Below are 15,887 nucleotides of genomic sequence, written 5' to 3'. Positions count from 1 at the left end.
GTAATATAATTTTATTACATTGAGCTGTTCATGCATACCCATTTCTCTATTACAGCTACAGCTAACAAGGGACTTGAAATAAGTGCCCTGCTAATAATTGACAATTCAGGTGTCTTTTGCTGAGAGAAACATTAGGTGTCCTGCCTGTATTCTGATCAATTTCATACATATCAGCTGGAGGGCACAGAAACATTGAATTGTTCTACACAGTAATACTCCTAGGAGAGCAGCAAGTAAAGAATACTGACAGGCACGTGCTCAGGGCTAGTTATGCACTAGTGCCCCAGCTGTCATTTGCTATGTGCCAGGAATCATGATTGTAACTGTGCCACGGATGTATATAGAGTGAAGGTACAATATTGGGTAATTCTGCTAAGTCTCACAGTCATTCAGAATCATGTGCCATTAGGGTTTAGAAATAGCGAGCTTTGGAGGAATGGGATGAGCTTCATTTTCTTAACAATTATCATATTTTATGCATGGTTATCGAACACATTTATCTACCTTGCAATATTGTCAAAAAACATATCCTTTCTTTACTGCAGTGTCCTCAGAGTTGAGCAGAATACCAGAGAACAACCAATGTCCATCAAACTGTACCAGAAAGGAGGCAATGCCTTCGGGGCAGAAGGGGGAAGGGAAGATATAAATTGATGGATGGGATGCAGGGGAAGAAAGAGATGCACAACTTACTATTATTTATTACTTTGGATGGGAAATTTATATAACAATAGGCATTAACCATTTCATTCGAAGCCCGGTAGCAATTAGTTTCTTATATTACACACAAATTGTGACATTTTCCATCAAATACGACAATAAAACATTAGACACATCAATAAATTAGTAAAGGTCCCACGCTATTAATGTGGAAGCATCCCTCATCTAGTCTAAGTTTCAAATAATTAAAATCTAACCTCATAGCTCTGTTGGTACTGATTATAATTGGACTCCGATCTTCTAGGCTGGCTTCTTTGTCATGACATTTGTCTATTGTTTTAAGCCAAATACAAAAATAACTGTACTGATGGTGAGTCTCTGATATGCAGTCTCTTGTTTTATATATTTTCAAATAAAAATATGTAACGGCGTTTTGGAGATTTTTCAGCATCTTAGCTTAGAGTTTCTGCTGATATTCCCGTGTGACTTTTGTGTGTGGGTGAGGAAAAAGACTTAGTGGGTCTGTGTCACATTTATGAATGTTTACAAGCAAACTGGTGCTGAATATTCCTTCAGTTTAATGTAATCCACAGCCACAAACTGTGATCTTGTTATTTCAGGCATGAAGAAATACACTTGGAGATAAATGGACTGAGAAGTGATACCTGTGTACTATTGGCATTGGGTGTATTGATCACAAATCAAATCAGACATGTGTAGGGAAAATCAGCTGTGACATTCTGACACTCAACATATATGTCGAATGTGCAGTTTGACTGGCTGAAATAGCATTAAAAGTTGAAAGCATAAATCTAGCGTACCAGTAAATTTGACACTTTCTAAATGGCATTATTGTACTTAAACTAGGATCAAGGAAGCATTAAAGAATGACACATATTAAATTTACCCTTCTGTTGGAACAAAAGAAAAAGACTGAAACATCCTTCAAAATGTAAGATTTCACACATTTACTCAGGAATGAAAGAAAACGGGAAAACTGAATCAGAATGGACAAAACTTAAGTTTATTACAAGAACAAAGGGTGAAAAAAGATTCTAGATTTTACTAAACAATTTTGCAGAAACATAACTTTATTAAAGCAAAGACAATTAGATATTTTTTAAACTAGACTTATTTTTAAACAAGACTTATTCAAAATGAATGACAGGATCTGTGAAATGAACTTTAGTTTAAAAGCTGTATTAGATCAACCTGCATCATAACGAAACAGCTAAAAATTAAAGCACGGCTGAAAAAAGAGACATGTCTAATCTTTTTGTCTTACACTCATCAGGACATTCACAAGAATACGAATACAAGGGGAAAACAACAATTTATGCTGTATGTGAAGAGAGTGCTGATTGGTTGGCAAGTGGCATTGCCTGGAGAAAGCACCACTGTTGGTGACTGACAGTTAATTGCCAAGCATTGTTTGAAATTTAAACCAGGCAACTTGACCCTGATTGGTCAAGGCATTGCCCTGAGGAATGAGTCAGCGAATGGCTGTCACTTATTTTGTTTAGCTGAAACAGGAGCAATGTATGTACATGATTTTTCTGTTGGAAAAGAACAGGACCCTGTGTATTAATATATGTAGCTTCCAGTACATGCAAATGTGCCACATTGTGAACCTGAGAATCATAAATTGATTGTCAGTGTAATTCTTAGCACATTGAAGATTTTGTAGCAAATATTGTCCAATGGCGGAGTCACATTTAATGTTGGACACTGTGTTTTGAGTTTTGCAAGCTTGGGCTGGTTGGGTACGGTCTGTACCATGGCAGTTGTGAACAATGGCTGGGACATGCTGTTTGATATGATCTGCCAGTCTTTGAGATGTATGGCCTACATGCCTAGCATCACATTGGCAGTGAAATTAAAGCAATTCGTGACACCATTTGAAAATACCCATGCAAGTATTAAATAGATGGGCAACCTTTAGAACATGATGGATCTTCATAAGTAATTTCTGTCTTGTTCTGCTGCCATGGGTGTAATCTACAGCTCCTCCTGGACAGCAACCTGTCAGCGTATTTTGCCCACTCAATATGAAGCCCACACGAAAATGGTACCATTGATCTAAAATCAAGTGGGTTCTGCAAAGGGTGGGTGACCTGGTGTGCCAGATTCGTATTTTCATAAAGTGTCAATCACCTTTTGAATGAGATCGTGTGCTTGGCGCTGTTATTTATTTTAGTCCATGCTCGTTATTCAGTAGCAGTCTCCATTCTGAATCACTTGTTAACTGGATGTGGTCAGGTGCTCCAGACAGGCTGGCAGATATTGGGGAGCAGCACAAGGCAGGCTGCTTACGAGTGAGTTGGTGGAAGAGGGTAAGCAGAATTAAAAGGGAAAAAAAGCCCCACAAACACTGTTAAATCTGATCCACGAAAATACTGAAAATGCACAATAGGCCAATCAGTACCTGAAAGAGAAAAGGAGAGTTAAACTTTTGGGTATGAGCGAATTTTGGCTGTCCGATAAATATCACAATAAAAGATTAATCTAGACTGTGAAACTAACCTTTTACTTGAGGAAACTTGTTATTTTGATTGATCAATGTTTTTGCTGAAGCAACTGCTTCATTTGTTTTATTGCCAGTAATGCAATTTGTTCATCATTTTGCATAATTTAAGCTTGGGAGATGAGCACACATTGGCATTTGGTTGACAGCTTCTTTGTTGATCTGTAGTAAAATATGCAGTTCAGTAATGCATGGAAATCTGAATTTGGATTCAAGACATATAACACAAAAGAAGCAGTCAAACTGCTTAGGTGCAATTTTATAAATATTTTCTGGAATTTTCATTCCTGTTGGCATCAGGCATTGTGAGCAATAGGGTAGAAAGGCCAAAAATTGGTTTTAAGCTGTTGTGAAACCAATTTGTGATCATCTGCTCTACCCGTCAATGGCAGGTCACTTTTCCCAGTGTCCAACGTCAGGAAACTAAAATCAATGCATTTGCATCTCATAATTTTGTCTGCTTGCCAGAATCATCCCCACGTCAAACTTACCACCCACTTCGGCAGGAAAACATGGCGGCCCAGAACACATCTTGACAAGTGTGACGTGCTGAAGTCAGGACTTATCTTTAGGGTCTTGATCACATCGTGGACATCCGAACAGCAGAAGATGCTGGAGTCCTACAGTTATCGGACCTTGAAGGAACACGTGCATTGCATGCTGGGTGGATTCTCATGGACATGGCTTTATCATAAAGCAGCTCATGGAAAGTGGGAGGTATTCTGGGGTCTGCTTCGGGACATCAGGAGCTTGGCCCTGGGCCGCTATGGATGATCATCGAGAGTGGAGGAGGGGAAGTCCAGCTGTGAGACGAAGGTGTACGGAGTTGGGGGGGGGGGTGGTGGTGTGTGGTTTGCTGTTGGGAGAGAAAGGTCCAGGTATGACGGAGAGAGGAAGGTGCATTGTTGGGGTGGTGGGGGGACATGAGGTTGAGCGGGAGGGAAACAAAGGCGTTATAGGGGGTGAGGTGGGGGGGGGGGCGGGAATGAAGGTTTCAGTGGGGTGTGAGGTTGTGGAGGAGGAGGATGTAACGGGGGGTGCAACTGGAGAAGTAGGTTTAAGGGGTGAGGAATGTGTAAGTGCAGGAGTTGGGAGGGGTGAAGCTGTTCTGAGCAGGGAAGGAGTCTGGGGTGGAATGAAGGAATTTGGAGGGGGGACAGGAAAGGATTGGGAGGGGGACGGGACTTTGGGGGGAGGAAAGAGTTCAGAGGGGGGATGTAGTCCAGTGGGGGGATGAAGAGTCCAGTGGGATGGAGGGAGTTCAGACTGGGAAGGAGTAAGGGTGGAGTTGGGAGTAAAGGTGGAGGAGAGAGTAAGGGTGGAGGAGAGAGTAAGGGTGGAGGAGAGAACAAGGATGGGAGTATGTCCAGGTGAACATGCAAGGGACAGGTTCGTGCAGTCAATGACTGCCTCCTGGGGAGCAAACTGAGGGTGGGTGTGGTAAGGGAGAATGCTGAGTATGAAAGGGGGCAGAGGAAACCGTAGAGTGTGGATGTGATGGTGGCGGTAGAAAGGACAGTGGGGGTGGTTGGTGAGGACTCAGAGGCAGACACGGACCCTTCGGGTGGGAAGGAGGAGTTCAGGGAGGTCAATATAGATGGGGTTGGGATTCTCAGGAAGGTAGAGAACGTGCATGTTCACCTGGATATCCTAGAAAGAAAAGGGTTCTGGTTGATAGGTGACGGTAGGAAGCTGATGCCGGGGGGGTCAACAGTGATGGGGGAAAGGACATGGGTGACTGAGGGAAGCCAAAGGATGGGGGAGCTGAGAAAAAAACCTTATGGCGGCCATGTTTTTGAAATTAAAAGTGAGCAAGCCTCGTGTTGGGTGGGCACAGGTGCTGCATGGGAGTGTGATCAGTGGGTGGGCAGAGATGCAGGTCAGCTCAGATGGACAACTGAAGAGAACTCCAGCAGGCAGCATCGAAAATGCTTGGGACATTGAGATGAGTGTGATGGAAGAAGGCTCTGCGTGGGTGGGAGAGTGCTTTTATGAGGCTCCGAAAGGACCTGCCACACACACACTTCTCCCTTCAGAATCACTTGTGGTCTGTCTGCGTGTGGCTGAACTGCTAGTCGGGGAGGGTGGTGCGCTGGGAGGCAGGGGGAGGACTCATGACGCCTGTAAATGAAGCTGAAAGACACCATTACACATTACTCAGTGAAAATGAATATCTTTTATAAAATGACAAAATGTGCTCACCCGTGCAACCACTTGTGATCAGAAATTCTCAACTTTTCTAGGCCTACCAATTCTTCAAGGTGCTGTCCTGACATCTGCAGGAGTAGAGACAACCGATGCAATGGTTGGCCCTGTTGCCCCTGATGACTTTGGTGTGGGTCCTCAGGAGAGCCGAGGCCTTGAGAGTAGTCCTCCTTTGGACCAGGTGACAGAGGATGAGGTCGAGGGGGTCATAGGCAAAGGGGACCCGGACGGAGATGACATCCTCTGAGCTTCCTGAATGGATGACCCTGGGGTGTCCAGTTGCCGCTCCTCCACCCTTTGGGTTCCTGAGGGCCCTGGACTGACTTCTTGAGAGGAAGGAGCACCTGGAGGGACATCGAGGTGCCCCGTTTCCCTCTCATGTTGCCATTGCAGGAACTCACCCATGGCTACTGCGATGGAGCGCAGGTCTGCGTACTTCTCTGTGTTCTGCTGGACCAGGGTCACCATGGCATCCACCATCTTTCCCATATGTGCACAGCACTTCATCAGAGAGCAGGCGGACACACGCCTCCAACTCACATGTCATTCTGTTGAGGGTTTCCAACAGCTCTGCATGATGTTCCCCTGCCTTTTGCTGGCTCTCCAGGATAATTTGGAATCCAGAGGCTCATCATCTGACTTGGACCTTACAGATGCCTCTTCCACAGCAGTCCTCCGAGTGCCGTGGAGCTTGGCTGAACCTGCCTCCTCCTGCTGGGGACCTGTGTCTGTGCAGTAACCACCATATCGTGAACCTGAGCCTGCTGTAGATCTAAGACCCGCCAAGGTGTATGTCTCTGCATTGCTGCAGGGTGTGGGTAAGCGCTGCGATGTGACTTCCAGACTGCTTATTTCCAGCTCTTCAATAAAGGAGGTGTCCTCTTGGTTGGAGGTGAGGGACTGGCTGGCTGAGGGTGTTGGTCGCTTGGCAGAGCTCCCTGTGAACCAAAGTAGAGATAATTAGTGCATGACAGCATAGTCAAAAGCGGGAGAGAGAGCACTCACAGTTGTGTTGAGAGAGGGATGATGTGGTGCAGGATCCTCCATGGGTGTTTGTCGCCGACCTCACCATTGCTGCAGTCATGGTCAACATCCTCACCAGCCAGTGTGATGGCATGCTCCTCAATCCCTGGTCTGGGGTCTCTCCCTGCTGTTGTGAGCAGGCTTCTTTTGCATGAAAACAGATGGAGAGAGTGTGAGCAGGGCACATGGCACTGTGGAATGTTTGTGTGGTGGAGCAGAGCCATGGACGGGATGAGGATGCAAGCTCCAGAGGGTATAAGCCTGATGGAGATGTGAGAGTATGTGTGAGAATCAGTGGTGTTGTCCCTTAGATGTGAGATTCCTGTGGATGTGTGATGGGTTTGTGAGTGTGAGAGTTGAGAATGATGAGTAGAGTGACTTACCCTGGCAGAACAGATGAGGGCATTCATTCTCTTGCTGCACTGGATGGCTGACTTCCTCTGTGCTCCGTGGCACTGACTACCACTGCCACTGCCTCCCAGGCCAGGTTGGTGACTCTTGTGGACCTCCTGCGGCCAGAGCGGGGTAGAGGACATCGCAGTGGTCTTCCACTGCATCCAGCAACATGCCCCAGAGAGGCATCACTAAATTTGGGGGCTGCTGCCTTCTTTGCCTTTGGGGCCATCTGTCACCTGGAGCAGTCCTGGTCTGAAGACATGAAATGGTGTGTGCTCTGGTGCGCTTTAAATATGGTGCCTGGAGCAAGGAAGGGCTGAGGTCATGGAGTGGCGGGCATATCTGAGCCTGCCCGTCAACAAGCTGGCGTGTTCCCCTTAAATGCATAATTAATGAGACGGGTGCTGTGGGAATGGGACAATGTGATGCAAAATGCTGCCGTTGCAGCCGGGGAAGGGGGGGTGGTAAAATATCCTTTTTCCCGCCTGCCACCACATTTTGTACAAATCTGGGACGATTCTGCCCATTGCATCACACTTACAGAATTCAATTTTTTTTTCTATCAAGGCAAGAATACAAAATTGTATGGATGGGAGTTGAAATGGAATCTCTCCCCTCTTAGTCAGTCCCTCGGGATCAACGATGACTCGCATCTGCTCCAGTTCATTGGGGTCTGAGATGGCTGGTAAGTCTAATGCGTGATCTTCAGACTCTGCCAAATGTGGGGCAGTTGGTGCTTAGAGGGTTGGTAGATGGTTTGTTTGGAGGTTTGTGCACTCCTTCCAATGCCTCGACGTCACCTTCACATGTTTCCAACAAAGTCTCTCGAGGTGCTTGTGCTTTCCCAAATAAATCTTTTCCATTTTGGTCGGTCTCAAGCCAGGGTCTCCGATGAGCCCTTGGGTATGTTTGCCTTCTTCAGGGTTGCTCTGAGGACATCCTGAAAGCGTTCCCACTGCCTTCCTGGAAGTCTTCTGTCGTGCCCAAGAGCAGAATTTTCAGTTTGGCAGGTGGGCGCAGTTGGCGGGTCCAGGATTGGCCGGGGAATGGACTGCCAACTATGATTGGCCCCTGGCCACAGTTTCATGCCATTAACGTCCAGCCAGCGTGAAGCGCACAATGGTGCCAGGAGGAGGATGAGCACTGACGTAAGCGCGAGCATGGAATAAATGCCACCTGAAGGCAGAGAGCTGCCTCAAGAAACTGAAAACTTTAAAACCAGTGAAGAAAGATTTTAAAATCCGAAAAAAAATGTCCATGCACCAGAATCAGTCACCTGAACATATAAATGATGAAAATTCTGTCCATATATTTTTACTTGTGTGGATAACTGGCAAATGTTCCCAGCTTTTAACTTATCTGTTCTTTCACCAATTGTATTTTTTTTATGGAGTGAAGATTGACATCACTGTGCTAGCCAGTGAATTGGAGGTTGGGTGGGACTTGCAGGAAAAAGCTCTGAATTTCTATGAACTTCAATGAACAGAACTTGTGAGCAAATCTACAGCAGAGCCTCCTGACAAAATCAAGATTATTTCTCCAGTAAGGTGAAATGAATGGAAGATAGCTACATAATACAAGTTTGTGTGTGAAGTCAATCCCAGTCACTTACAGCATTGTGGCCTCCAGGCATGATTGACGGGAAAATTACCCAGTCTTCTTCATGACTATGGCCTATAGTATCACACTATTCAGCCATTTTTAAAATTGTGTGTGGTTGACCCAGAGTAGAGAACAAAATAGTTGGAATTTTTAAAAATTGTTTTTTGAGTGATTTAGTTGGTTCACTGTTGGCTTAAGAACTTTTGTATAGCAGCCATAATAACCAGGTTTCTTGTTCTTTTATAAATATAAAATCTCAATTATGAATATGCAAGAGATTTGGCTTGATTTTACTTAATATAGTTTTGATTAAGTGAGATAGGAACTGCAATGCAACCTTACCGTTTTTTTACGTTACTCTCGGATTCCTACCAACATTTTTGGGATTGTCTCTATTTATTTGAAAAGAGGAAATAAGTAGCCTTGATTATTTTTGATCCTTTACATATATGTTATTTATTTTTATTTATACATGTCAGCTTGGCTCAGATCTCCTTGTGCGGCTCGGTATAGAATTCTGTTAATGCTTCTGTGAAATGTCTTTGGATGTTTTATTATGTTAAAGGCACTATGTTAATGCAAGTTGTTATTCTTGTTATTCATGATAAGCCAAATTATTCACTCTGAAAATGAGTTCATTGCCAGTCAGTGGCTTCAAGCAGACTTTTGTTTTAGAGTCACAGCAAAGCATCGCTGAAGATGCAACCATGCTGTTCAGTTGATGGATTTGCATCTATCATTTCTGTTGTGTGGACATCACAAGAACTGAGAAAAGAGGTAACTGTGCCATCAGACAATTCAATTTGCATTCAAATTATGTTAGTAGCTCTTTGAGCTGGCCCAGGGGATAGCTGTCAAAGGTAACAGGCAACTCGAAATATAGTATTGATTTTTGCTCAGGATTTAGCATTCAGGGAGACTGCGATATTGAGAAAACTATGGTTTATTTTGCTGCAATCACTTATTTACCATATTCATTTCTAAATCTGTTAACAGATGTACAAACTGAGCCATTTCTTTCTGTGGTGAGGAATGGTTAACATTTAAAACTCCTTTTCTCCTTGTGTCTCCTTTTCATGCATTTTTACCCATCTTCATCACAATTGGTCCTTAATTGAAATCTTTTTTCTGCTTTTCTTTATCTCTATCTCCTTGTCGTCCTTCTGCCTCATCTCCCCCTCCACCCACACATTCATACAATATTGCTATTGATTTTCCCACCAGTGTTAATTCTTCTTACATTTTTGATCTGTTCATGTTTACAGCCTCTTGGCTCTTTCATTTCCCTGACTAGCTTTTTCTATCTTCCATGTCTGTCTGAATGATTTACAAAAGTTTTACATCATCTCCTAGCATTCGTATTAAGATTGCTGTTTGCATTTACTAAAGATAACCATATTATTTAAGAAGAAATCTGTCTGTCAGTGTTTGCAGTAAATATAATTGTGAGGATTGCTAAGCAGCAACATAAATTTTGAATAGTCAATTCAACAGCTATTAGACAAAAGTGTCATAACAGGGACAAATTATCTGATTACACAAACACATTGATTAGACTTATTCCCATCTGGATGATTGGTCATGAAAGAGTGATGTTCAATCTTCAACTACCCTCTGTGTAAAGGGATGTCTTCTAACTTCTCTCTTCCTCCTCTCGTTGACAACTTTGAATTGCTTATCTATTGACTATCCAAACAGAGGAAATATTCTTTCTTTACCCAATCTCTCAAAACTGCACATAATTTTAAAACCCACTATTAAAACCCCTCTTAGCCTTCTTTCCTACAAGGTTCCCAAGCAATCCTTGAAGCATTTTTAAATGATATTGGAGAGCTGATTGACCTATCAGCACTTTCCCAACATCCAAATTTAACTATTACCAAAAGTAGAGCAAGTAGAGTGCATGCAAGCAGAAAACACTGTTTTCCTCAGCCAGAGAGCATTGTGGACCCTGCAGTATAACTCAGTTCTGTCAGTCTGGCATTGTTGAAATCAGTATATATAATATAATTGTACCCTAAATCCCCAACATTCTGTTCAATTGAAGTGCAATGTTACACAATTCACTAACAGTGCACAGGCAATAGCTCCAAATGAATGCTCGCAGCTGCTGGTGAAACCTCAGACCATTTTGGCCAAGTTCATTGAGAATGATGCCTTTCTTTACCTCTCCCAACCTACCTTTGGCTTTAGCATTTTATTGACATCTTCAGTTAAGATTCACTGCAGAGTTTGTCACCTGCTACCAATGTCATTGAGGTTTGGCTGCATTTTTCTAAAATACTGGTGATCTTGATGCACAGGTGAATGGAGAGGGTGAAGTCATCATTTATCAATTGCATTATCATGCCAGTTCCTCTGCTCACAATATCTCTCTGCACACGTGGTCTTGGCTGCCACAGGAACTCTCTCACCATACTCTACCACATTTCCGCTTCACCATTTGAAATTTCAAAAGCCATTTGGCCACTCCTCCTAACCTATCTCTATGGCTTGATGTCATTTCCCAATCTACTCTTTTCATTAGCCGTGCCTCCTCTGTAAAGCGCATTGGGAGGATGTTTAGAAAGTTACACAAATTGGCTAAATTTTGCTGGAGGTTGGCTATCAATTTGAAGTGCTTGTTGCTTCTATCCCATTACTTACAAAATACATTGCATTTGCCATTTTCAATGTTCAGCCATCCCCATAATCATTATGTCACTTTGAAGAGTAACAAGCACTTCGTCATTCCTTTGTCCAAAAATCAACTGTTATAATTGAGGTTAATGGGAGTTTAAAAACTTTGCAAATAGTGAGCATTGAGTAAATGCATATTGGGCTCAGCATCTAATAGCTAAAGCTAAGGTGTACTCAGTACCAATCCAACTATTGATTCTTTGTCTTGTCTTATTGAAATCAAAGCTAGCACTTATCAAGAATTGCTCTCTGCACTGTTCTCATATTCAGTAATTGGCACTGAATGCTATGTCAAACATCACTTTTCTTTTCCCCTAAGCCATTGTAACTTTTAAAGGGGCTACAATGGTTTGTTCCAGATTGGACATTTTTCTGCATAGTATAGATTTTTGCCCTTTGTCAGTTTATGTTTTGTATGCTTTGTCTGTGCACAAATGAGAATGTGGGGAGGCAAGAATGTAAACAATTACACTGTTAAAATCCTTCAATCCTGTCACGAAAATACAAGGCAAAATGTGTTTTGCATTAAAGGATGACATTTCCCATATAACATTTAACTCTCCTGGTGTTTCTATTTTGTCTTCTTATTTTCCTTCCTCTCCTTGTTGTATACAGACTTAGACAGTTATTACTTTAGCTACACCAATCCATTAAATACTTCCAAACATAAGCAGTGCAGCCATGTAAAAGATTTTCTGAACCCTCTCTCAGTTCTACCTCCGGGTTCACAGGGAGGTTTTGCTTGTTTTCTTGAAGTGGCAGTTGTTAACACATTTGTTTTTATTGGCAATCATTCTCTTTATTCCTACATGGTGGTATGAATTTTCTTTCATTTCTCTTTTTTATCACCTCTCTCTCTCCCTGGTGATTGGATCAGCTTTTCTTTTTCTCTTTGACCTGAGTTTGCTTATCCTTTCCCCACAACCACCAACACCTCCGCACACCCCTGCCACCCCCCCACCACCACTGCACCCACCCAGCCCCAACAACCCTCCATACATTTTTACCTACATCGTTGCAGATGGAGTGACATGGTCAGTGAGATGGAGATTCACTGAGACAAAATGCAATGGACACTCTTATCAAAAGGTTGTCCTAGGATTTGTTTGCTTCTTATTCTAGGAGAGATCTCGTTGGAGGCAATGGTCTTTGTTCAAAAAAGATTTATTTACATGCTAACTATTTGCAAAGCTTAAATAAGGCTAACATATAGTTAGAATTGGCCTCTGCGATGCTACCCAGACATCCTTTCTCAGTGAATAACATAATTGTGACATAGCTTCTTTTGTACACGCTCAGTATGCTCTTATTAGAGTTAACCCTTTACTTTACACACTCTCTTAGATCAGCCAGCTTGCTGTTTACCCACCCTTATTTCAGAAATGGTAGCATGTTGGTTTCATGTGGAACACTAATGTTGTCTACATGTAGGTATCATGATATCACACAAATGGCTGTTGGGGTAAATGTTAATACACATTTGGAAGTGAAGCTATATGGCTGCAACATTCCGACTGGGGAAGCTCATCCCTCAGCAAATACAGCAGTTGCACATTAGTTGACATCTGCCTTTCAGCAAATTTGCCCAGTACAGATGACACAGGCATTGAGACTGAGAATTGCAAATTTGCATCTCCATGAATAAGCAATAGAAAAAAAACTAAAGATTTGAGTAGTCTTGTGAAATGGCAATACATTGACCCTTGATAAGGGTTCATTTTTCTCAAAAAATGCAGTGGAATTATCGCAACAAAAGTGTAATTTCCTGTAGTTTAGACAACATTCTGAGGCGACAGTGTAAACAAGTGATTAAAGTAGCAGCTAATGAAGAGACCCTGAAGAGACAATCCACAGCTGAAGTTTTGGTTTCCACAGCATTTAATCTCCCATCAGAGAGACCTGAGTAACAACATAGACCCAACTCTGATATGAGTAAACCCTGACAAACCAAAAGGCCGTATTTGTCTGAAAGTGGATTTCATCAAGCCCTCTTATAATTATTTATTTATGGAAGAACTAAATGTGACATGGTCACAAACTGCTTATGGGCAAAGGATGTCATTCAGCCTATCTTAATTCATTCATCTGGAGAGATCCTAATTGACACTCAACTGATCCCAAGGTATTCGTTTCTATCTGGAAGCCTATTCCACATGTCAACCTCACTTTTTGTGAAGACAGATTTTGAATATCTGTAGTGAAAGTACCCATCTCTGGTTTGAAGCTGTGTCCTCTTGCTCAACTCCTGAGGCTTAATTTAAAGTAATTTTTTCTATATCCTTAATAATCTATATCCTTTGATAAGATTTTAGTGTCTCCTCTCCAGGCTGAAAATTCCAAGTGCCTCCAGTCTTTCTTCATAACTCATTAGGGACCAGCTTTGTGGTCCCTCCCTGCACTGCCTCCAGCACATGAATGCCTCCCTGTGTCTCGGTGAGCAGAACTAGACTCAATATGCTGTAGTATTAGGGTGTCCAAGACTGTAAGGGTTAATGTGGGACTGGGGAAACAGTACTGTCCACATTATGTTCTGGAGAGTCACATGAGAGTAGTACAGTGTAGTTGTGAGTCTGGTAGACTTCGGCGTGAAGATAGCACCTAGTCAGGACTTATCCTATATATACGCATATAGTTATCTGTGATTAAAAATACAGTTATTGTTCAACTGTACAAGCCTCTGGACCTCTTCATGCAACCTTACAACATGTGGCAGCAGGTGTAGGACCCCAAAATCCCCAAGAATGAGAAGTAAAGGAACTGCAGTCTGACCTGAGAGAAGTGCACCTAACTTGAAGACTTTGAATACACAGCTGGAGATCACCTAAGAAGCTTCATCACAGGCATGAAGGCTGAAGGGCAGAAGAAAGATCCACTGTGCAGTATAAAAGGACTCCACCAGAGCACGTGGAGGTGCATTGCGAGACCTGCTCGAAAGTAGAATCAAAGGACCTAGCCAGATCACAAAAGGGTGAGCAAACTCCAAAAAAAGACTGAACAGTGGCTTGGACATGCTGTTTGATATGATCTGCCAGTCTTTAGGATGTATGGCCTACATACCTAACATCACATTGGCAGTGAAATTAAAGCAATTCATGACAGCATTTGAAAATACCCATGCAAATATTAAATAGATGGGCAATCTTTAGAGTATGATGGATCTTCCTATGTAATTGCTGTCTTGTTCTGCTGCCATGGGTGTAATCTACAGCTCCTCCTGGACAGTAACCTGTCAGCGTATGTTGCCCACTCAATATGAAGCCCACATGAAAATGGTACCATTGATCTAAAATCAAGTGGGTTCTGCAAAGGGTGGGTGACCTGATGTGCCAGATTAGTATTTTCATAAAGTGTCAATCACCTTTTGAATGAGATCATGTGCTTGGCGCTGTTATTTATTTTAGTCCATGCTCGTTATTCAGTAGCAGTCTCCATTCTGAATCACTCGGTAACTGGATGTGGTCAGGTGCTCCAGACAGGCTGGCAGATATTGGGGAGCAGCACAAGGCAGGCTGCTTACGAGTGAGTTGGTGGAAGAGGGTAAGCAGAATTAAAAGGGAAAAAAAGCCCCACAAACACTGTTAAATCTGATCCACGAAAATACTGAAAATGCACAATAGGCCAATCAGTACCTGAAAGAGAAAAGGAGAGTTAAACTTTTGGGTATGAGCGAATTTTGGCTGTCCGATAAATATCACAATAAAAGATTAATCTAGACTGTGAAACTAACCTTTTACTTGAGGAAACTTGTTATTTTGATTGATCAATGTTTTTGCTGAAGCAACTGCTTCATTTGTTTTATTGCCAGTAATGCAATTTGTTCATCATTTTGCATAATTTAAGCTTGGGAGATGAGCACACATTGGCATTTGGTTGACAGCTTCTTTGTTGATCTGTAGTAAAATATGCAGTTCAGTAATGCATGGAAATCTGAATTTGGATTCAAGACATATAACACAAAAGAAGCAGTCAAACTGCTTAGGTGCAATTTTATAAATATTGTCTGGAATTTTCATTGCTGTTGGCGTCAAGCGTCACTGTTGGGCATGAGTGGACAATAGAGCAGGAAGGCCAAAAATCAGTTTTATGCCAGCATCAAACCAGTTTGCGATAGTCTGCTGCACCTGCCAATGTCAGGTCACCTTTCCCAGTGTCCAACGTCAGGAACCTAATTTCAATGCATTTGCATCTCATCATTTTGTCTGCTCACCAGAATCATCCCCCCACGTCAAATTTACCACCCATTTTGGCAGGAAAACATGGTGGCCCAGAACACATCTTGACAAGTGTGATGTGCTGAAGCCAGGATATCTTTAGGGTCTTGATCACATCGTGGACATCTGAGCAGCAGAAGATGCTGGAGCCCAACAGCTATCGGACCTTGAAGGAACATGTGTGTTTCACGCTGGGTGGATTTTCATCCATCTGGCCCTGCTGTGAAGCAGCTCATGGAAGGTGGGAGGCCTCCATTGGTGTCTGGGGTCTGCTTCAGGACATCAGGATCATGGCTGTGGGCTGCAATGGATGATTGTCGAGAGGGGGGATAGGAAGGTCCAGCTGTGAGTGGGAGAGGAAGGTGTACTGGTGGTTGGGGGATGGTGTGCTGTTGGGAGAAGAAGGTTTAGGTTTGACTGGGGGAGGAAGGTGTACCGGTGGTGGGTGGGGGTTGCTGTTGGGAGAGAAAGGTCCAGGTTTGACTGAGAGAGGAAGGTGCATTGTTGGGGTGGTGGTGGGGTGGCATGAGGTTGAGGAGGAGGGAAAAAAAGGTGTAAGAGGGGGTGAGGTTGGTGGGGGGCAAATG

At 43.0% G+C, this 15,887-nt stretch overlaps 1 long non-coding RNA gene across 1 annotated transcript; it reads right to left on the bottom strand.

Moving 5' to 3' along the window:
* Positions 1-2,449: 2,449 nt before the first annotated feature.
* On the bottom strand, positions 2,450-14,496 carry LOC121288311. The gene is made up of 3 exons (XR_005945364.1): positions 14,448-14,496; positions 3,184-3,346; positions 2,450-3,085 (listed from the first exon to the last, which is right to left on the bottom strand). It is a non-coding gene; the product is annotated as an uncharacterized LOC121288311 (long non-coding RNA).
* Between the last annotated feature and the right edge of the window lie 1,391 nt (positions 14,497-15,887).

This window comes from Carcharodon carcharias, chromosome 2, assembly GCF_017639515.1.
Source record: "Carcharodon carcharias isolate sCarCar2 chromosome 2, sCarCar2.pri, whole genome shotgun sequence".
Taxonomy (NCBI): Eukaryota; Metazoa; Chordata; class Chondrichthyes; order Lamniformes; family Lamnidae; genus Carcharodon; species Carcharodon carcharias.
Note: the sequence above shows the minus strand (reverse complement) of the source record. Positions and strands in the feature narration are given on the sequence as shown.